A 24,221-nucleotide genomic window follows, 5' to 3' on the forward strand; every position below is an offset into this window, starting at 1 on the left:
CTCACTCTGTTTTTCTAATGTGGACATTCACAGCTATAAAGTTTGCCCTTAGGACCGCTTTCATGATGTCCCAAAGATTCTGGCTTGTTATATTAATATTATCAGTTGATTCTAGAAAGTGTTTAATTTGTTTCTTGATTTCTCTTGGGAACTACTGATTATTCAAGAATGTGTTTTTTAATCTCCATGTGTTTGCAGAATTTCTGTGTTTTTTTGGTCATTTATTTCTAGTTTCATTGCACTGTAACTATTGAATAATATGTATGTCATAATTTGGTTTTTTTTGTATTTATTTAAGCATGCTTTCTGTACTTATATTTGGTCTATTTTCCTGAAAGTTACATGTATTTCTGAGGAGAATATGTATTCTTTTGTTGTTGAGTGGAACACTTTGTAGATATCTATTAAGTCCATTGTGTTCAAAGGTGTGATTCAATTTTATTATTTCTTTGTTGATTTTTTTTGCTATTTATTTGTGGTAGTGAGATATTTAATTTTGATTGTGTTGATGTTTATCTGATATTTTATTTCATAGTGTTTGTTTTATGAAGTAGGGTGTGACAGTATATAATATATATATATAATTATTTATCAATTGTTATCTCTTCCTGATGAATTGTTCTCCTAACTAATATATAGTCACCTTCTTTGCCTCTTCTGATCAGTTTTGGCTTGAAGTACATTCCATGTGTCTGAAGGTAGGATAGCTAGTATTTCTTGATTTCAGGTCCCTGTTGCATGGGATATTGTTTTCATCCATTGGTTTTTAGTCCCTTAATTTCTTTTTGGATTAAATGTTTCTCTTGTGTACTGCATACCATTATGTTTTGTTTCTTGATCCAGTCTGCCTATTGATGTCTTTTGATTGGGTAGATGAAACCATTTACATTGAGAGTTATTGATGAAAGGTATTTACTTATTTCTATAATTATGTTGCTTTCCTGTTGCTGATTTCTTTATTTTTCTCTTTTGCTTAACTGTTCACCCTGACTGATGCTTAGACTCTTTGGCATCATTGGTTTCATTATCTTTGTCTAGGGTAGCCTTGAGAATTTTTTGGTGTGTCCCTTTGCCTCCCCTCCTTTTTTCCTCCCTCCATTTCTTGATCCTCTTTCCATTTGAACAAAATTTATCCTCCTATTTTTATTATCTTTTTTAATTTTCCTTTTTATATTTTGAGTTTCTTATATGAGAAAAAGCATATTATATTTAAGCTTGTATGTCTGATTTATTTCATTTCTGTTATGGTCTCAAGGTGCATGTCTTTTCCTACTAATGAATCAATTTTATCTTTCTCTATGGCAGAGTAGTACTCCTTTATTTACAAATACCATATTTTCTTTATTCACTCACTTTTTATTGAAGGAGAGAATCCTTATAATTATCACTTCAACAGATCTAACCATATATTTCTTATGTACATTAGAAATTATTTTAAAATTTCACCCTTTTATTATTGCCCTTTGGACTATAATATACTTTTAATTACAGATAGGCTGGAATATATAGTGGGTGGAAGGAAGGAAAAAGGAACAGAAAGAGGAAAGGTGTCAAACAGAGAGAAGAAAAAGGAAATGACAATAATTTGGGGAAAAAGGAGAGGTCAATATCTATTAATTCTATTTTTATATCTTGAATACAAGGCTGATATAAAGGTCATTTGAGAAAATATTTGTGAGAATGGGAAAAATGATACAGCAGGAGGGAAGTATAATTGGAGATTGAGGGAAGCCATGAGAAGGCTGGATCCTGCTTATATGCTGATACTTAGCTTGTGTTTTGATCCTCTATACAATTCTTGTGAGAGTTACCCTGTCTTGTCCATTAAAGGTACTATTTATATTAAAGCACTAGTTAATTCTTATTATCTTTTTCACATTTATAGGGCTCCAGTTGATCATGATGTGTTTTGTCCTACAGCTAAACAGAGTGTCTGTGAGTCTTCCTCCAGGTCTCCTTCTTTGCCCCCTGCAAAGATGTCATATACCCATGTGTAATCTCTATGGCATCTAGAGCTCTTGGGCACTCGAAGTTCCCTTGATGGCATCAAACAGTGGGTGGTGGGCAAACTGTCAGGAGGACACAATACTCCTCAGTGTTTTGGAGGTCAATAGTGGAGTACCTGGTCTAGGCTGGCACTGTGTCTCTCTGGTTGCAGCCCAAGGCTCACTACCTGTGAGTTCTGTGGCACCTAGGGCTCCAGCTCTTGCTGTGGGGACTCAGTGGCCCCCCACTGGGGCTCAATAGGCTCCCCTGCCAGAAATAGCTTGTGGGCATTGGACAGGATGTCATGCTGACACCAAACTTTCAGGGTTTGGGAAAATAATAGGGGAGTTCCTGGTCTGTGGTGGCGCTTTCCTAAAAGGTTCTACTTTTACTGTATTGCATAGTTTTCCACTAACTATACTTACAAAATATTCGAATGCTCAAAGGAACCTTAGGGGACATCTTACATTCCAGACACATTCTTCACCCCTGGTTCAGGAAGACACCAATTTCTTTTTAATAGTTTGGCAATAAAGTAACCCCTTCTTGTTGATTCAGTGGCATAAAGAGCCTCAAATGGCCAGGTAGCCCATAGGGAAGGATTCCTCTCTTTCGAGTCACTTCTCCTCAAGCACAGCCTAAACTTGTAGGGCTAAGAAAGAAGAATTTTATTCATGGATCACAAGGGATAGTAAAGAAAGGTGCCCTCTTCTGATTTCCACCCTTAATTCTTAGATGCAGAAATCCTTACTGTAAAAGAAACAGCACTTCTTATTAGATCCTGATATACCTTGTCCTGCAGCATTGTATCCAAGGCTCACAAGTTGTTTCCACCCAGCCTTACAGGGCCTCGTCTAGCCTGAGGATATAACTGTGTCTTCAGAATGCCATTTCACTGTTCTGTCAAGCCAGCTGATTTAGGCTGTGGGGGACATGGTAAGGTTAATAAATTACATTACAAGCCAGCTACTATATTTCATCTGAGGAGAAATGAATTCCATGGTCAGAAATGGTACTTGATGAAGCATTCTATAAATCTGCAATGATAGTTTTGGCAGAAGCATTTCAGGGAGGGAAGGTTATATTACATTCAAAATCTCTAACAATGTTCTTCTTTAAGTGTAGCTCTTTCTGTGATACAAATGGTTCAATATAAAACTGCCAGCATTCCAAACATTGGATGATTCCCCCAAGGAATGGTGTCATATTGAAGGCATATTGTTGGCATTTTCTATGGACTGGTGGAACATATAGTATTAAGTACAATTGGAATGGGGCTAAGTGAAGGAAAATCCATGATTAAATGCATAACTCCATACTTGTCACCTGTTGTTCCAGTTGACAGAAGCAACTCAGACACTGTTGTACTCTGAATAGATTCTATTATCTACCTGATTGTTTTTGTTTCCTGAAATCATCCTTTGCTTACCATTCTAATGAAAAATCTTCTCACTTTGTGAATATTGGAGAATTCTGACCTCATTCCGCTTCCCCAGATCTCCTTGACACAGTTTTCCAGTCATTTCCTTCATTGTGATGAAACATCCTGCCACACTGTTGCCAGATGTTCACAATTCAAATCTGAAATGATTCCAGGCAAAATGAACAACCCAACTTACTTCTTGAAGTTCTGCTCACTGGAAGGTTTTCTTTTCATCATTCTCCTGAGGAACAGGAAAGACTGGGCAGTGGCGTTACAGCTGCCCACTTGTGAGTGGTATCTACATGGTGGACATAACCATCTGTAGACCACACCCAAGTTTTTTCTCTGCTGCATAACTTGTCATCAAGTTGCCATGCAGAGAGGGAAGGTAATGCAGAAGTACAGATCAGAACCCTCTAGTGTTTTTCCTTATGCAATTTTCATGTACCCTCAAGGGCTACTCACATCTCATCCTATATATACCATTTCCTTTCAATGACAAAGTGTTGGCATGCCTATCCAAATTAATGGCCTGCTGAATCAGCCAACACCTAGTCAATGATGAAAAGGTTAGTTCATATGGCAAATTGGTAGGCCAGGTTCAAGCATTCAGCACTAATGCCTAGGAACAAGCTGAAAACTGTTTCTCAGAAGATGAAGACATATCAATAGATGGTGTAGCTTTGTTCCAAACTCCTGAGTTTGCACTATCATTCACTGTTAAACTTGCCAAAAGCTCTAAAGAACATCTCTATTTGCCACTGAGAAAAATACCATCACATCTTCCAGATCTTGCTGAAAGTAATAGCCTATACTGTTTTAGGACCTTCTTTTGATATAAGACCCATTCAAAGCTCGCAAGTGTCAGGGTCTCGGTAAAAGGTCATAGTAGTGTTCATAAATGAGCTATGTGTTGATTTTGCCATTCAATGAAATGCACTAAACACTGGTTCAACTTTCTTAGTGTTAAGAGCTGGAGGCCACAACTTTACCTTCATATTGGGAGCTATATCTTTACATGCCCCAGACCACTGAACCATTTCATCAAGATGAAACCTACATTCTCATGGATTTTATTTTCTACCTTCAGACACACAGACACAGTGTTTAAGGTAGTTACTATTTTCTGCTCACAAAGTGTGCTCACAAGTTCAACCTGTGTTATGGACAATGCCCCTTCCCCCAGCCATTTATATGTTGACTTCTAACTCCTTAATACCTCAGAATGCGATTATTTTGGAGCTATGTCTTTTAAAGAGGTAATTAAGTTAAAATGAAGTCATCAACATAGGACATAACTAAATATGATTAGTGTCCGTGTAGCAGAAAAAATTTATACACATATTTACAGAGAGAATAATATAGTATTCTGAAGTCACAGGGAGAAGGTGGCATCTATGAGGCAATGAAAGTTTTATATGGAATCAACTGTAAAATTCTTGATCTTAGACTTTCAGCCTTCAGAACTGTGAGAAAATAAATTTCTATTGCTTAAGCCACCCAATCTGTTGACTTTCTTATGGCAGCCCTAGAAACTGATATAATCAGCATGACATCAATGTCATATGCCAATGTGATGTCCTGAGAAGAAAAAGATTTTCTTAGGCTAGATTGTAGTAGAGGACCGGAAAACTGATAAATTCCTGAAGGAAGATAATGAGAAAATATTGCTGACTTTGCCAGCCTAGACAAACATTTGCTTAAAGTCTCCAATAACATGTATATAATAGGAGTCTGAACCTTTTATATAAATATAAATATTTATTAAAGTTTATCCTGATGTTTCCAAGAGGTCCTGAAGCAGAATGGATTAGTCATTATTTACTTCACATCAAACAAAATTTCATGGTTGCTTTGTGCCCAGATTTTCATCCTTGTGGCAACATGATGAAAGTATGATGCCATCTTTCACGTATGGAACTTGTACTACAGGCAAGAAACCTGCAAAAATGAATCTAAGTGCTTATACATGTTGTCTAGATCTTGCCTAAAAGGAAGGAGAAAATGTATCCTCCTTAAGGAGTTATCCAGAGCTCCTATTCTAACCCTGCAGAATGTATATACCTCTCACCAGGGGAAAGACAGCACCTTTCTCTTCAGATCTACAACCCAGTGATTTCTTAAACTTCCCAGGCCCCAACAACCCTTGAAATGAAGACAAACATCTCCAGGAAGTAAAACTCTCTGACATACTATGTAATTCATTAAAAATTATTTCCCATGGTTTGCTTTTATTCCAAGTCCCAAGTTTCATTAAAATTTACACAGTTTTCCCAGTGTAAAACATACCATAGAAATATTTTCCTTAATGTGCCACCAGGGGTCAGCAACTTTTTTCTGTAAAGGGCCAGACAATAAATAACAAAAATCTTTGGAGACCACATATGGATTTGTGTCCATATTATTTGTTTGTATTAACTCTTTAAAAATGGAATAACTTTTCTTAGCCTAAGGCCCCTTCATAAGCAGGCTACAAGCTGAATTCTACCTGCAAGCTTGCCTAGCATGGAGATAAAATATACTCACTAGATCATAACTACATACCAGATACAAGGGGATATGCTAATTTGCTCTAGCAAAGAAATCACGTCTGGACCAGCAGCTGCAATTGGAGTAACTACCTGATTGAATTTCAATATTTTGCTTTCATTCTCCAATATGCATCTGTTTTCTATGCAGGCAAAATAGGTTAGAAGAATAGAATCACCATCTCTGTATCTTTCAACTCCTTGGTGGTGGCAATAACCTCTGGAGTTCTTTCAGAAAAGTGGTATTCTTTTGAGTTTCTATTTTCACACATACAGGCAGTTCCAGTGGCTTCCAGCTTGTTCCCAGTCATAGCCCTTACTCACTCTAGGGTCAGATAACACATGAATTCTAACTAATTTAACTAGTTAGTGTACATACATATGTTTAAATTATCCATCGTGGCCCTAGGAAAATACACATAGGTTGGGCACATTGCCAGATATTTCAGCCAAGACAACATGGACTATCCAATCTCAGTAATTTCTCAATCTGGTGACCAGAGCAAGTACAGTTTGGATGCAATGTCTACAAATACTCCATATATGAATATTTTTCTTTACCCCTACCTGTCATCATGTGAATACTTTGCATGAAGGCAAAGAGGGTCATTTACTGGTATACATTATTTTCTTTCGCTGTCTTGCAATGACTTTCTCAATGGGTTCTGCCCCTTTCGTTCAAATGCCACCATAATATACTGCTTTTTCTATTTGTTAGAGTCCACTTCAGTGTAGCAATTCCCTTGGAATTCCTGACTTACGGAGGAGAGAGACACATGAATCTTCAAAGATGCTGGAACTCCTCTCATGATTGCTTTTTCAATGAGCTGTGATAAAAAGATTTTCCTTTTCAGCCTTTCCAGAACACATCTTACAAGATAAATCCACACTCGCATTCTAATGTTTCTAAACCTTCTGTTTGGGCAGCTTTATCAACATATAATTTATATACCATAAAATTCATTGTTTTGAAGTTGCACAGTTCATGTGTATTCATTTAGTTTATGCTACTCTCATTACTATCTATTTTTGGGTATTTTTCTAACACCGGAAAAAAACCTGAACCCATTAGCAATCACTCCCCATTCCACCAACCTCATCTGCCACACCACTACCAGCCCCAGCCTACCACTAACCTACTTTCTATATGAAGGTTCTAATGTCTTCAAGTCATTGCCAACACTCATTATTATTTGACTTTTAGGCATCTTATGATGTAGTATCTCATTTCCTTAGGGATGAATAATATTGAGTATCTTCCCATGTGCTTGTTTACCACTTGTGTATTTTCTTTGGATAAATATCTCTTCATATACTTTGACTATTTTTAAAGATTAGGCTATGTGTCTTTTAATTATTGGGTTTTGATAATCACTTATATATTCTGATATGAGTCCACTGACTTCAGTTAGTATAAATTGGTGACACAGTACCATCCTTTCAACTTGTATTGCCACTTTTCAGGGATCACATTTAGTTTCTCATGATTGGGGCCTTATTGGCCATTTCAGGTCCTTTGTAAAAAGGGGGACCAAGTTTCTCACAATATTGTAAGAATTGTTTCTACTGGCAAAGATGGTTCAAATGATTTTTGGGAGTTGAAGTATGCTGTTTCCTCAAAATCTGGTCACATATTCCCATGAAATTTTTAGAATTTCATTTACTACCAATTGACATCTTACCTTCAGTAAAAGTAACTACAAGTTTGAAGATGCATTTTGTGTGGCAATCCATGCATGTGCAAGGTAGCATCTTGGCTTGCTTTTCATAAATCTCAGTTCTGTAGCTCCAGAAGACAAGAATTTATTTCAGATCAGCCATAAAAGCTTTTCCATCCTTAATGCAGATACTGAGCTGGGAATTTAAGGCTCTGAGTTCATTATTTTATTTTCTCAAGATCTCTGAAACTGTTGAGCAATAAATCAACCCCTTATAACCATTATTTTAACTAAAATATTCTAAGAAAGTAAACATAGTCAACAGGAGCCTTGCCTTTTGTAGGCATTTGATTAAAGGTATTGAAATGATTCTGCTACTACATATCATGAGTTACTAAAGCCTCAACACTATTAGGTCATTTAGGCCTTTAAATCTAATTAGATCAAAGAACCAATTCTGGAAAACCCAGAACTAAGGTAAATAAGTTATCCTAAAGATTCTGTTCCTCTGAAACCACTCTCAGTACCAAATTGTGTATCAGCAGATTTCAATCAGCAAAGCAAAGCAGAAGCATATGTACACACACACACACACACACACACACACACACACACATGTATATGTATATTTACAAACACACAAGCATACCATATACACAAAGATTTGTTTCAGAGGTTTATTGGAGCTGGTCAAGCAGTTAGCTCTAAGGCTGTTGACTTCAAAGTTGATGCTTTTAATTCTGGAACTGGAAGTTCTATGAAGCTCAAAGAGTAAGCAAATTGAAGATACACATGGATGTAATGTGGTAGAGCCTACAGCTCCGGATGAAGCCCATAATGACTGACTGGCATATGTGTGAGTTCTTGTTGTGCTGAATTTGTGATATGAGTGTTGTTTAGAAGCCATGAACCTTCACTGAGAAATTTATTAAGAACCATAGAACCAGGAATGTCCAGAGACTAGGGAGCATTTCCAGGTCCAACTCCTGCCTCATTTCAACAGGTTAAGTCACCAGATCAGTAATACATTTGTGAGTAATAAATGTCTGCTACTTTGCTTCTATTCCTCAGATCTCACTCAAAATATTTTTTCTTATGTCCCATCCTAATAGAAAACATAGGAAAAGGCATTCTGGAAAATATTATTCATCCTAGCCTAGGGGGAACATGACAAAGCTACCTGATGTGGTTGTATAATATTTTAAAAATTGTTTTATTGAGATATAATTGATAAACAAATTATCTAACATATTTGGACATATGAATGCACCTGTGACACTTAACTACAATCCAGGCAACAAATGTATCTATCACCTTGAAAAAGTCAAATTTTTTTGTGTATGTGTATATGGTGTGTGTGTGTGTCATAAAACCACTAACATGAACACTATAGTTCACACTAAGGTGCCCACTGCAATGTCTTACGTGTTCTCTCTCTCTCTCTCTTCCTCTCTTCCCCTCTCTCTCTCCCCATCTGCCTCTCACTCTCCTTCTTCTTAACTGCCATGGATTGAGCAGCTTTTCTTCTCCAGGCTCTCATGACATGATGTTTCTGCCTTGGAGCTAGCTGACTGTGTACCCCTATCTCTGAACTTATGAGAGAAATAAATCTCTAATCCTTTAAATTGCAGGGCTCAGGCATTTTTGTCACAGGAACAGGAAAGCTGACTAATAAAGAAAGTCAATAACAGAGAAGTGGGGTTATTGATGTGACCATTACTGAACATTTGGTACATAAATACTTAGAAATGCTTTAAAAATAGAGTTGGGAAAAATATGGAGATGAAAGCTAGAAAAGTCCTAGAATGTTGTAAACATAGTTTGATGCATAACATGGATTGGTGCTCAGAAGACCAGAATATTAATTGGAATGTGAATGGTAAAGACCAGGCTCAGCAGGTTTTAGATGTGATAATCTATTAGGACTTGGATCAGAGGCCCTTTATTTTGCATTCTGGTAGAGGATTTTATTTTTCTCAATGTCCTAAGACTTTTCATGAATTTAAGGGCAACTGATAAATTGGTTGTCAGAGAAAATTTCAAGGGCAGCACAATGTTCAGGCAGTGGCATGGATGCAGAAAAGTTCTTTTTTCCACATCTCATTTTTTTTACATCCTCTTCTCTATCCATCCCTTCCCTCTCAACATCTCTTGGTTCCCTTCCCAATTGCCAAAGATCTGTCTATTTCTTAATGTCTATCTTTACTTTTGCTTTTAATTTATTTATATGTTGAATTTCTCATATGAAAGAATCAATACAATTTTAAGCTTGTGTATCTGATTTATTATACTTATAATTATGAATTCAAGGTGCATCCATTTTTTTACACAGGATTCAAATTTATTCTTCTTGGTAGTACAATAATACTCCATATTGTATAAATAGCATATTTTCTTTTTCCATTCATTTGTTGGTGAGCATATAGGCTTCTTCAAAGATGTAGCTATTATGAATTGTGCTGCTATAAATACGGGTATGAGGCCACAGCTCACAGTGCAGAGGAGGCTTCTGGGTCAGCATACCACAGCTCCCAGCACAGAGGAGGCTACCAGGTCAATGTGCCACAGCTCCCAGTGTAGAGGAGCCTTCCGGGCCAATGTGCCACAGCTCCCAGCACAGAGTAGGAGGCTTCTAGGCCAACCTACTACCACTCCCAGCACAAAAGAGGTGATCTGTGCAGGTGTCAGCAGCAACCCCCTCCATCAAAATTAGAGGACATGTAAACAAGTCTCAGAACCAGACTTTCAGATCACCTACAGCAACCCCAAAGGGAAACAAGATGGAACACTCTGATACTCAACAACATGGACTCCTTGAGCTAGCAATGAAAGAGGATCTGGAAAAAATGAAATCAGAAATAATTTCTCAGATAACAGCAGAGGTTGTGCACATAGTGGAAGACATGACTAATAAATCTAGAGAGGACACAGATAAAAAAATAGAGGAGTTAAGGAACATGATAGAATCCAAATATAGGAAACAAATGGAATTCATAAAACAGAAGCAAACAGATTTCCAGGAGATTAAAAACTCCACTGAAAGTCAATGCAGCAGAACAAGCCAATGTGAGGATGGAATTTCAGATATACAAGATAAGATTGCAATTAGCGACCAGGAAAAGAAAAATCATTTTAAAATTTAAGGGACCACAAGAAATCAATCCAGCAGCGTATTGACGATGCAAAGAAGAATAACATAAGACAGATTGGAGTCAATGAAGAAACAGGAAAGAGTGCAGATGACATAAAAAAAAAACTGTTCACAAAAGTGATGGCAGAAAACTTCCCAAGAGGGGGAAAAGAACTTGACATACAGATAAGGGAAGCTTATAGGACTCCAACTAGCCTTGATCAAAAAAAAATTGTACACATAGACATATAATTATTAAGATTCCAAAAACCCAACAGAAGAAAAAAATTCTACAAGGAGTTAAAGAAACAAATCACATACAAAGGCCCATCAGAATCACAGCAGACTTCTCAACGCAAACCCTCAAAGCAAGAAGAGGTTGGAGTTATGTATTTCAAGCACTAAAGGAAAACAACCTCCAACCCAAAGTGATGTACCCTGCAAAATTATCTTTCAAAATTGATGGAGAAATAACATACTTTCATGACAAAGAGCACCTTAGGAACTTTATGAACACCAAACCGGCACTCCCAAAAATTTTAGAGAAAATCCTAGGAAAAGACAATGAGGATCACAATCCCAGGAAGCCCAGGAGAATGAATCCACTGGGCATGACAAGAAATTAAAAGCAAAGAGAGAGAATCCAACAAAAAGAAAAAGTCATGGCAATGATAACTCAATAGTATCAGTTATAACCATCAATGTTAATGGTCTCAACTCACCAATCAAAAGAAATAGACATCAGAAGGGGTCAAGAAGCAAGATCCAACAATATGCTGCATACAAGAAACACACTTAATTCAAAAAGAAATTCATAGACTGAAAGGGAAAGGGTGGAAAACAAAACTCCATGTGACAGGAACCCCCCAAAAAGCAGGAGTAGCTATCCTCTTTGTAAACCAAGTGGATTTCAAACCCACAGTGATTAAGAGAGACAAAGAAGGACACTACATCCTTGTAAAGGGAACAACCAAGAGGAAGAGATGACAATCATGAATATCTATGTACCAAACACTAGTGAGCCCAGCTATATAAAACAAATACTAACGGAAATGAAAAATCATATATGCACTAATACAATTGTAGTGGGGGACCTCAATACCATGTTGTCACAAATAGATTAATTTACTAGACAAAAAACAAATGAAATACTAGAACTCAATCAAACTCTTGAACAAATGAGCTTAACAGGTATTTACAGAGTGTTCTGCCCCACAAAATCAGAATACACATTCTTTTCAGCTGCACATGGGTCATTCTCTAAAATAGACCACATACTCACTCACAGAACATATTTAGGTAAGTACAAAGGAATTGAAGTTATCCCCTGTATATTATCAGACCATAGTGCGATGAAAGTGGAGATCAATAGCAAAAGAAACTCAAAAAATTTCATAAACACTTGGAAATTGAACAACACACTTCTGAATAACCAATGGGTCACAGAGGAAATTAAAGAAGAAATCAGACAGTTCCTTCAATTAAATGACAATGACAATACAACATATTGGAATCTATGGGACACAGTGAAAGCAGTCTTATGAGGGAAATTCATAGCAGTTAATACTCATATTAGGTAAACAGAGCAAGTCCAATTAAACGACCTGATGCTGCACCTCAAACTTCTAGAAAAAGAAGAACAGGACAAACCAAAAGCCCATAGAAAGGAGGAAATTATAAAGATCAGGGCAGAAAATGATACAATGGAGACAGAAAACGATGCAATGGAGACAGAAAACAATACAAAATATCAATGAAGCCAAGTGGTGGTTTTTTGAAAGAATAAACAAAACTGACAAAACCTTAGCCAACCTTATCAGCAAAAGGAAAGAAAAGGCCCAAATCCAAGCAATGAGGAATGAAAAGGATAAAATTACAATGGACTCAGCAGAAATCCAGAGGATCATCAATACCTACTTTGAGAAACTTTAGGCCAATAAGATGGAAAACACAGAAGAAATGGACAGAGTCCTAGATACATATGAATTACCAAAGTTGAATGAAGAAGACCTAAAAATTCTAAACAACCCAATATCATCCAATGAAATTGAAAACATAATTAAAAACTTACCAACTAAGAAAAGCCCACGTCCTGATGGCTTCACTGCTGAATTCTCCATGACATTTAGAGAGGAACTACTGCTACTACTGTTTAAACTCTTCAATGAAATTGAAAGGGAAGCAATACTCCCAAATTTATTCCTGGAGCAAGCATCACCTTGATCCCCAAAGCAGAGAAAGACCCAACAGAAAAAGAGAACTATAGACTAATCTCACTAATTAACACAGATGCAAAATTCCTTATTAAGATACTAGCAAATAGAATGCAGAAGATCATCAAGAAGATCATACACCCTGACCAAGTGGGATTCATCCCAGGGATTCAGGGATGGTTGAACATATGCAAATCAATCAATGTCACACACTATATGAATAGAGATAAGGAGAAAACCATACAATCATCTCAATAGATGCAGAAAAAGCATTTGACAAAATACAACCTACATTTAAGATAAAAACCCTACAAAATATTGGAATAGACAGTCTCTACCTCAATATGATAAAAACCATCTAGAAAATCCAACAGCCAATATCATACTAAATTGTCAAAAACTGAAATCCTTCACACTAAAATCAGGAACAAGACAAGGATGTCCACTATCACAACTCTTGTTCAATATAGCTTTGGAAACAGCCATGGCAATTAGACAAGAGAAAGAAATAGAATAATAAAAATAGGAAATGAAATCAAATTGTGATTATTTGCAAATGACGTGATACTTTATGTAGAAGACCCCAAGTACTCCACCAAAAGTCTTCTAGACCTAATAACCAAATTCAGTAGAGTAGCTGGATACAAGGTCAACACACATAAATCAATAGATTTCCTCTACACGAACAGCAGACTCACTGAGACTGAAATAGGGCAAACAATTCCTTTCACAATAGCATCCAAAAAACTGAAATTCCTAGGAATCAGCATAACAAAAGAAATCACAGATCTCTTCTCTAAAAACTATAGCACTCTGAAAATAGAGATTTAAGACAATATCAAAAAATGAAAGACATCCCTTGCTCCTGGGTAGGAAGGATCAACATAGTGAAAATGGCCATATTTCCAAAACTGCTATATAGATGCAATGCAATCCCACTTGAAATCCCAGCCGCATACTTCATGGACCTTGAAAAAACAATCCAAATATTCATTTGGAACAAGAACTGACCCAGGAAGCAATTCTAGGTAATAGAGACATGGCAGGGGGTATTACAACCCCCAACTTGAAACTAAAAGGTACTGTGATAAAAACAGCATGGTACTGGCAAAGAAACAGACCTGAGAACCAGTGGAGCAGATTAGAAGATGCTGAAACAACTCCAGACACACTCAGCCACCTCATCTTTGACAAAGGAGCCAAACACCCTCACTGGAGGAAAGATAGCCTCTTTAATAAATGGTGCTGGAGAAATTGGGTTTCAACTTGCCAAAGACTAAAACTAGACCTATATGTCTCATCATGCACTAAACTAAAATTGAAATGGATTAAAGATCTAAATATTAAAACAGAAATGCTGAACTGGCAGGAACAGAGGTTAGGTAAAACTCTTGAAGACATTGGTGTAGGAAAAGATTTTATGAACCAAACCTGAGTTGCCTGTGAGCTAGCGCAATCAACAAGTGGGATCTCTTCCTACTAAAAAGCTGCACAGCAAGACAAACCACTAAGCAGTGTGAAGAGACAACCCACAATGTGGGAAAAAATTTTTAGTAGCAGCTCCTCAGACAAGGTCTACTATCTAGAATATATAAAGAACTTAAAAAATCAGACCTCCCAGATTTAAAGACCCAATCCAAAAATGGGCATCTGAAATGAACAGACATTTCTCACACAAAGAAGTAGAAATGGCAAGTAAAGATACGAAAAAATGTTCAACATCCATTGTCATTTGAGAAAGAGATCCAAATGAAAACAATGGTGAGATTCCACCTCACCCTAGAAAGAATGAATGCTATCAAGAAATCAACCAATAACACATGCTGGAGGGGGCTGTGGGGAAAGAGGAACCCTGCTCCACTGCTGGTGGGAGTGTAGCCTGGTACAACCACTGTGGTAATCAGGATGAAGATACCTCAAAGAACTAGGACTAGAAGTCCCATTTGTCCCAGCTATTCCTCTGCTGGGTATCTTCCCCAAAGAATTAAAAGAATCATACCACAGTGACATATGTGCACCCATGTTCATAGCAGCACAGTTTGTAATAGCTAAAACTTGGAAACAGCCCAATTACCCATCAACTGGAGACTGGATCAAGAAAATGTGTGTGTGTGTGTGTGTGTGTGTGTGTGTGTGTGTGTGTGTGTATAAAATGAAGTACTGCTTAGCCATAAAAAATGAGAAATTAGAGACATTTATTGCTAAATGGATGCACATTGAGGCGATACTCTTAAGTGAAATAAATAGGACACACGTGTAAATACAGAATAGTTTCTCTAGTGTGAGATACTGAAAGTTTAAATAAGGACTAAGAGGTATAATAGATAATGTGAAATAGGAAGAAAAGGGGTGAAGGGGAAGGGGTAGGGGAAAGTAAAGAAGGGAATGGAGTTAATATGAGAAAATGAAGAATAGGAAACAAAGTCTCTGTAAATAGGGAAGGATGGAGGGGTTGAAGGGAGGGCAGGGGAAGGGGAAAAAGATAAAAACCAAGAGAGTATGTAAAAAAAATAAGTAAATATGGGTGTGCATGTATCATTGTAATATGATGTCTTTAAATTTTTTGGGAAAATGCCTACAAGTTGAATAGCTGGGTTGAATGAAATTTCTATTTCAAAAATTTTAAGGAAATGCTATAGTAATTTACATAGTAGTTGTATTACTTTACATTCCCACCAACAATATAGAAGGATTCCTTTTTCCCTTGAACTTCGCCAGAGTTTATTTGATTTCTTGATGTTTATCATTCTTTCCAAAGTAAAATGGAATCTCAATTTTATTTAAATTGTATTTCTCTAATGAGCGGCAATTTTGAACATTTGTCATATATTTATTAGCCATTTGTACTTCTTCCTCTGACAAGTTTCTATTCATTCCAGTTGCCAATATTTTGATGGGGTCTTTTTTATTGTGACGGTTCCAATTTGTTTGTGAATTTTTGTACATTCTACGTATGAATCCTCTAGATTTGTAAATGGCAAAAAAATTTTCTATTCTGTAGATTGTATCTTCACTATTGTTTCTTTTGCTGTGCAGAAGCATTTTAATTTAGTATAATCCCATTTGTTGATTTTTCATCTCATTTCTTGTACAATTGCGGTTCTCTTCAGAAAGTCTTTGCCAATACTTATGACTTTAAGGGTTTACCTATCTTATCTTTCAGCAGAATAAGTGTTTCTGTTTTAAATTTAGACCATTGAGCCATTGTGACTTTGATTTTCGTTTTAGAGAGCGAAGAGGTTTAGCTTCAATCTTCTACATGTGGATAGTCTATTTTCTCAGGACCACTTGCTAAATAGGTTGTCTTTACTACTTTGTAAGTTTTTGGCCTCTTTGTCGAGAATAGTTTCTTGAGTGTGAGAAAAAGGAAGTGTAAATAAGGATTAAAACGATTTAAATGAATAATTGATAATTTGAAATAGGAAGAAAAGGTTCAAAGGGGTAGAGGAAGTGGGAGGGAAAGAGGAAAGGAAAGAAGGTAATGGAAAAATTATGAGAAAAGAAAAACATGGAATCAAAGTCTTTGTAAATAGGGAAGGGTGGAGGGGGTGAAGGGTGCACAGGTAATGGGGAAAAAATAAGAACCAAGATACATCGTGTACAGGTACAAGCACCCAATGTTAAATGTAAACATATTGTATACCTAAAATATACCAATAAAAGAATTTAAGCAAAAAAAAAAATCAGAAAGCTGAATATGTCTGGGTTGTTTCTGTGTCATGTATTTTATTACAGTGGTCCACATGTCTGTTTTTGTACCAGTTCCATGCTGTTTTTATCACTGTACCTTTATAGTATAACATAAACTTTGGGTTTGCGATATCTCCTGATTTGCTCTTGTTACCCAGGATTGTTTTTGCTATTCTGGGTCACATCTACTTTCATATGAATTTAAGGATTATTTTCTTTAATTTTATGAGGAATGTTGTTGGTATTTTCCTTGGTATTGCATTAAATCTATGTATTAGTTTTGGGAGTATGATCATTTTGATAATGTTTGTTCTGCCTAATTGGGAATAAGGGATGGCTTTCCATTTTATAATGTCCTCTTCAATCTCCTTTCGAGTACTTTAGTTTTTATTGTAGAGACCTTTCACTTATTTGGTAAGGTTAATTCATAAAATTTTTATTTTAATAAAATTCAAGTAGATATTAACATATAAAATGTTAAAAATTACTCTTACTTCAATAAATAATAAAACAAAATTCCATAACAAAATAATTAGAGAATAATAATAGTTAATATAGCATATTTCATAATCTGAAAAGAATTATTTCTGTTATTGTGAAGGGACTTGTTTTCCTAATTTATTTCTCAGTGGGTTCATTGTTGGTGTACAGGAAGGTTATTGGTTTTTGTGTGTTGATTTTGTATCTTGCTACATATTTGAATTGGTTGTTAATCTAGGAGTCTTTTGGTAAAATTATTTGACTCTTCTACATCTGCAAATAGTGATAATTTTAAAACTTCCTTTCATATACATATTCCTTTTTTATTGCCTTATTTCTTAGGCTAATATTTTGACTAGTATATTGAATAGGAATGGTAATACTAAATATCCATGTCTTGTTCCTGATTTTAGAGAAAAAATTTCAGTTTTTCCTATTTAGTATTATGTTGCAGTAGGTTTTTCACAAATAGCTTTTACCAAATTTGGATGAGGTCACTCTATACCTAATACCTTCAGGGTATTTATCATGAATGGATGTTGGATTTTGTGAAAGGCTGTTTTCTGCATCTATTGGAAAGATTATGTAATTTTAGTCCTTGCTTCTGTTTATGTGATGTATTACACTTATTGATTTGCATATATAGAACTATCCTTGCATCTCTGGGATAAAACTTACTTGGTCAGAGTGTATGACTTCTGTTTGCCAGTATCTTGTTGAGGATTTTTCCAAGGATATTAATTAAACAAATTGGCCACTAGTTTCCTTGTTGTTATTTGTTTGTTTGTTTTAGTTGTGTCCTTATCTGGTTTTAGAATAAGGGTAATGCTACCTTTGAAAAATAAGTTTGGAAGTACTCCTCTTTCAATTTTATTAGAGTTTGAGGAATATTGGCATTTTATCCTCCCTGAAGATCTTGTAGACTTCCTCAATGAATCCTTCCAGTCATGGACTTTTCTTAGTTGGTAAATTTATTTTGTTTTTGTTTTGTTTTGTGTTTTACAATTTCATTACCTGGTATTGGATTGTTCAGGATTTTTATGTCTTTTTGGTTCAGGTGTAATTCATAGGTATCTAGGAATCTATCCATTTCTTCTGAATTTCTATCACACTTGTATGTTGATATATGCATTAGACTGGATACATGCATTAGAGTATAAGAATTAACTAGTGCTATAAATTAAACAGTACCATTTAAGGGCATGTCAGGGTAATCCATAAAATTGAGGATTTTAGAGGATTCAAACAGTTATATATAAACATATTAGGAGACATAAACAATCTCACAGCCTCCCTCAATCACTAAATACATTTCTACTCATCAACATACAGAAATATTTGCCTGCTCACACAAATATTTTCTTAAACTCCAACACTAGCCTTTTACTCCAGCTATAAAATAACTCCAATGGTTTGACATCTTATCTACTTTTTTATCCTATTGATGTTTCTCTTGCCCTTCTCTCTTCCCATTGACATAATCCCTTCCTTTTCCCCTTCTTCTCCACTTCCCACCATCCTCCACATCCCAGAAGAACCACGGAGAGCAGTGCACTATAGTTTGTAAGAGGTGTTGACAAAATGTTGAAATTATAAAAACAAATTTTTATGTTTATAATTGATATATGCTTGGTTCTATTGATGCTGTTACAACCAGTAGAAATTCTTTTCTTACAAAGCAGAGGGTTCAACCCAATTAAATTTAACTTGTTGGAAGGATAAACAATATCACTGAGGAAATAAAGCTAACAACACATCACTGAAACAGAATCTAAAGAGATCCACATATCAACAACAGACTCTTTTCACTCTATTTGACCTCAAACCTCAGTACCTTCCAAAATAGAAACATGAAAAAACAAGGCAATAAAATGTCCCCCAAAGACATCCAACTCTCACCAAGCAGATCCAAGGATCATGGATGTGGAGGAAAGCAAACACCAGATCACCAAGCTATAGGAAATGATTAAAGAAGAAATAAAAAAACTCAGTGACTTCAAAGAGGACATAACACCTCCAAAGTAATAGAACTAACATACAAACTAACCAATGTGGATAGGACAGAAACAAATAAACCACTGGAACCACTGACAAAAATGGTTCAAAACATGAATGACAAATTTATCAAAGATACAGTCTTCATGTAAAGGTGCCAAACAGAAATCTCAGAGATAAGAATTCTATAGAATTCATAAACAGCACAAATGAATGATGTGAAGAAAAGGTTTTAGAAATCAAGAACAAAATGGAAATTCATAACAAATTACTCAGAGAAGCCATAAAAATGCCTTCACACAGTTCTTATAGCATTAGCCCAGAGCTTTTGCATAGCTCCTTCTACACTGGCATTACTCTATGCTTTTGTGTACCCAGGCAGTTTCCCCCTGTTTTCCAGACAATTGCCTGCCTGCAGGCTTGAGGAGTATTCCTCCCATCTAATATGTGTCCTGAATTGAAACTCTGGGTATGTCTCCTGTAGACCTCCATGTATCTGATTACCTTCATTGATTTCGGGGAGATATTATGGATGTCTCCTTGACTTCCCTCCACAGGTTTTCCTTATGTATTGTATGGCCCAAAACCCACTGACACAGGTGTTACTCCCACTTCTGACTGCAAATGGCTGTTTTATCTCTGCCCACAGAAACAGAGGAAGGGGACTCACTCTCTCCTGGATCCACCAAGTTGTTTAGGGACTGTGCTCCACATAATTGCCTTTGAACCTGTTTTCCCTCCTTATTTCCATTCTCAGCTAGGAGTTTCTGGGGCCCTCCCCTGTAGGAGTGCACTAACAGTCGTTGTTAGGGTACTAAACATTCCAGGTACATCCCATTGTTTGTGGCAGGGAAAGGTCATCATCATCATCATCATCATCATCATCATCATCATCATCATCATCCATCATCATCATTCTTGGTGTTCAGGAACTGTTCTTTCTCCCCAGTGTCCTGCTGGCCTCTGGCACTGGAGCACCACCTATGGGCCCTGCAGATGAATGCCTGGTGTGAGGCAGTTAAATTCCAACATGTTCTGTTTCCTGCTTCTTTGATTCCCCAGGTTGGAAGTGCCTCATTTTCTTTGCCTGTGGGGAGGACACCATGGTGGTGAGTCTATTCAATCCACCAGGCAGTCACAGAAGGGCTGACTCACTCTCTCTCTGTCTGATCTTTTCCCAAAATAGCATGTACACTGTGGATATGGGGTCTGGGGGTGAGGCATTGTGATCCAGGAGTGGTCTGCTTTCCCCTCATGCACCCTTTAAATGCTAGATTTTAGTCCACCTGGATTATTTTTTTCATTTATCCTCCCATATCAGACTTTAATTTTCATCCCCACTTAAGGGCAACTGCTTTTGTTCAGCACTGATTCAGAGACACTCATCCTACTTGTCATCCCCTACTCAGTCATCATAGATCTCCCAGTGCTTCTTTTAGTCAGATCTACAGTGAGAATCAGAAACAAAAAACAAACAAAAAAAGCCAAAAAATCTGAGAAAATTGCAGTATTGCCAGAAAGGGAGCATGTATAAAATTGGAACCAAAGAGTATTCTTGTTGAAAAGACTAGTACCATTAAAAAGGAACCAAGTCAATAGGAAAGATGCTGTTGAAGGCATTTAAGGAAATGGTCAGATACCACCAAATAAAAGTTAAGGATATAGAAGGGTAAATTTATTCAAAAGACATTGCTTTGAGAAGAGAGTCTCAGGGTTCTCTGCTCATGTATGGCCACCTTGGGAATTGTATCTTAGAGTTCTGCCATACTCAGAAGTCACTGCAGTCATGCTCCAAGGGGACTAATCTATTGCTTCAACTAGTGGAAAACCATGGCATCATCTACATGTTTCTGGTTTTGTAGGCATGAAGGATGCAAGAGTTGTGTGGTCATGCAGGCTTCTACCAAGATTTCAAAGGAAGGGCTGGAAGGCTAGGCACTTTGTTCCTGAGTGGACTGTGAGAATAAAAGCAAAGGAGCAGTGGAGACCCAAGAAATTGAGATGCCAGAAATGTGGACTGTCTATCAAGGAAATCCACAGAGTGGAGCCAGAACAAAGAAGAGGGCATGTGGTCTGCAAGGAGCAAGACCATAGAAGTGGGGCTGCTCAAACTCTTTGGAGCTCACATCTCAACACTTTATGCTCTGGGTGTTAAACATGGAGCTATAGGATTTAATGCTTGCCTTGCTGGGTATTAGTCTTGCTTTCATTGGATTCTTTTCTATTCCCCTATAGTTTTGTTTGGAATGGGAATGTATGAATTGTATATTGGAAGAATTTTACTTTGTTTTGAATTTTACAAGGACTCAAAGAGGAGACATTGGATTTCAACTTTTTGAGTAATGTTGGAACTAAGACTTCGGTAATTCTTAGAGATGAACGATATATACTTTGCTTAATGAGATGGGTGTGAGCCTTTTGGTGGCCAGGGCCAGAATGCTATGGTTTAGATCTTAAATGTCCCCCAAGAAGTCTCATATGTTCTGAGGTGGGGCATTTAAAAGGAGATTGGATCGTGGGGGTGCTTACTCTTCACTGATGAGTTTATAGCTGAATGTGCTTTTTGCAGGTGGGCCCCTGGTGGGTGAGGCAAGTCACTGGAGTAGTGGCTCTGGAAAGTGTAGCTCTTGCATGTTTCTGTTTCTCTCTCTCTCTCTCTCTCTCTCTCTCTCTCTCTCCTCATTCTTGATTGTCATGGTTCAGCAGCTTTCCTTCATCTTGCCCTTCTGCCATGTTATTTTTGCCTTAGAATCAGCTCACCATAAACTGAACCATTTGAAACCATGACTTAAAGAAACCTCTTGTCTTCTAAGTACTATGTGTTAGGTAGCTTGTCTCAGTGACAAGGAAACTGACTAATCCATAGGAATAACAATCACAGTCAAGAGGATCCTAAGGAGTCATGATTGCTGAGTGTAATATAGTATTCTAGATAGAAATCTGAAATAGAAAAAACATGTTAGATAAAAACTAAGGAAATCTAAATACATTATGAATTTTAGTTAATAATATATCGATCAATATTGGTTCATAGATTGCAGCAGACATACCACACTAATGTGACACATTAATAGTATTGGAAACTAGGTGTGGGATTCATGGAAATTCTCAATGCCTATTGTAACATTTTGATAATCTAAAACTGTTGTAAATTAAAGTGTTTAATTATTTCGTATTGTTGTTGTCATTTTACTTGTTCTTTTTTTCATTATGTTTGGTTTTTCCATTATAGTTTCCATTCTCTTTAAAATCGCTTTAACTATTATAAACATTTATTTGTATTTTATGTTCTTTCATATCTTTTACTTGTTTAGTGTATCACATTAACTTTTCAGTGCACAAATTTTCTCCATGGTGCTTTATTTCCTTCTGTACTTAATAATTTCACAACTACTTATACTTGACAATTATCCTTTATTGAATTTTATATCCCTGGCCTACAGAAGTGTCTTTATAAGAAACTGTCTTTGATTGGCTTTTGTGAAGTTCTAATGAATTTACATGTTGGGTGCTGTTTTTAAAGTAATGGTTTATGATTTCCATATTCTGTCAGTAAATATTCCTATCTGCTAACAACTGATACCTACTATACCTAATTTAAACAAAAGCAAATTTGTTAGGCTACTCACTGAGTACCTAGAAAAGCTAGAGGACCAGCTCTGAGCACAGTAAAGCCATAGCGTCAGCACTATGGTGCACAACTGCCTCCATGGAGACCAGACAACTCCACAAAAACTACAGACACGTTGATGTTTGACAGTGGGTGCTTCTGCTTGATTTGTGATCATTGTTGGCTATGGAAAGTCAATTTACATTGCTGCTGCTATAATCCTTGCCAAAGGGGATTTCACATCCAATTCTTTGATTAGATGTCTAGTCAATTCCAGCATCTCTCTCAAAATAGAAATTAAAATGGGCTGGAAATATAGCTCAGAGTAAAGACTCTGGGTTCAATCCCAAGTACTGTAAAAAAGAAAAAGGGAGAACTCTGGCAGAAAGGCACCTATTTGGGAGAGCTATGTGATATGTTTGCCAATGTTTATATGGAACAGACAGGAAACTGAATTATTTTTATAGGAAAAATATTTACCCTGTATACTATCTACCATGTTCTGTAGGTTCAAACTTTAGGAATAAAATTCACATTCTGTACAACCCAGAACAATACCAAATATCTAAAATACACACAGTATGACAGAGTAGATTAGGTACAGTTGTATAATTTCAATTCTCACAAGAATTTTTTTCCCTTTCTCTATGAGTCTTATATGGCTACAATATATAGTTTTGCATGTATCTTTGTAGGGGAAGGGACTTATAAATAAGATCTACCTACTATGGTTCTGGAAAGTAAATGAATTTTATTATACAATGAGGGCTTAGGCTAAAAGGAGGCCATCACACTTGAGTCCTGTCTACTAGCTAAGAGAAAGAAAGAAAGGTACTTTTACAATATTCAACCATTCTCCTTTCTTACATTTTAACTACTGGATAATGAAGTAGTAAATGTGCGGCTTTTTCTGAACTTTGCAAAAATTTTGATATAGTTCTAGGCTGTAGCCTTCAGTCAGTATACTTAGCTGGGGCTACTGGCACAATTTCCTGGCAAAAGTGGGTGATATAAGCTCAAGTTGTTGACCATGACTCCTCTGGCTTTACTGCTGACCTGCTGTGGGACTCTGACAAGTTTCTTAACATTTCTATTAGTCTCAATTTCCTTATCTGTAAAATGGACATAATTATGCTATCTGTAAAATATAGGCAAATGAATCAATGTAGATTATGCATTATTTATGATATTTTCTACTCTTTGCAAAATAATGCTTTTTCAAAGCCTCTATCAGTTAAGAAACTAACAAAAGAATTGTATCTGTGGATTCTAGAAGATATAGTAGGTCATATTTCATGGAAGTGACTCTTGTTCAATTGTTTCCTAGGCTTATAACTTTGGGAAAATACTTAAACTCTCTAATTCTGTTTCCTTATCTGTAGAAAGGAAGCAATTCAAAGTACTGATTTCAACATTAATTAAGATTTTATTTAGCATTTAGTAGGCACATGTAAAAACATTTAATACATATTAGCCATTAGTATCGCCATCTTAATTAAATGTTCCAC

Source organism: Heterocephalus glaber, unplaced genomic scaffold (genome assembly GCF_053883595.1).
Source record: "Heterocephalus glaber isolate CG9 unplaced genomic scaffold, H.glaber_assembly_v1.0 deba00000331, whole genome shotgun sequence".
Lineage (NCBI taxonomy): Eukaryota > Metazoa > Chordata > Mammalia > Rodentia > Bathyergidae > Heterocephalus > Heterocephalus glaber.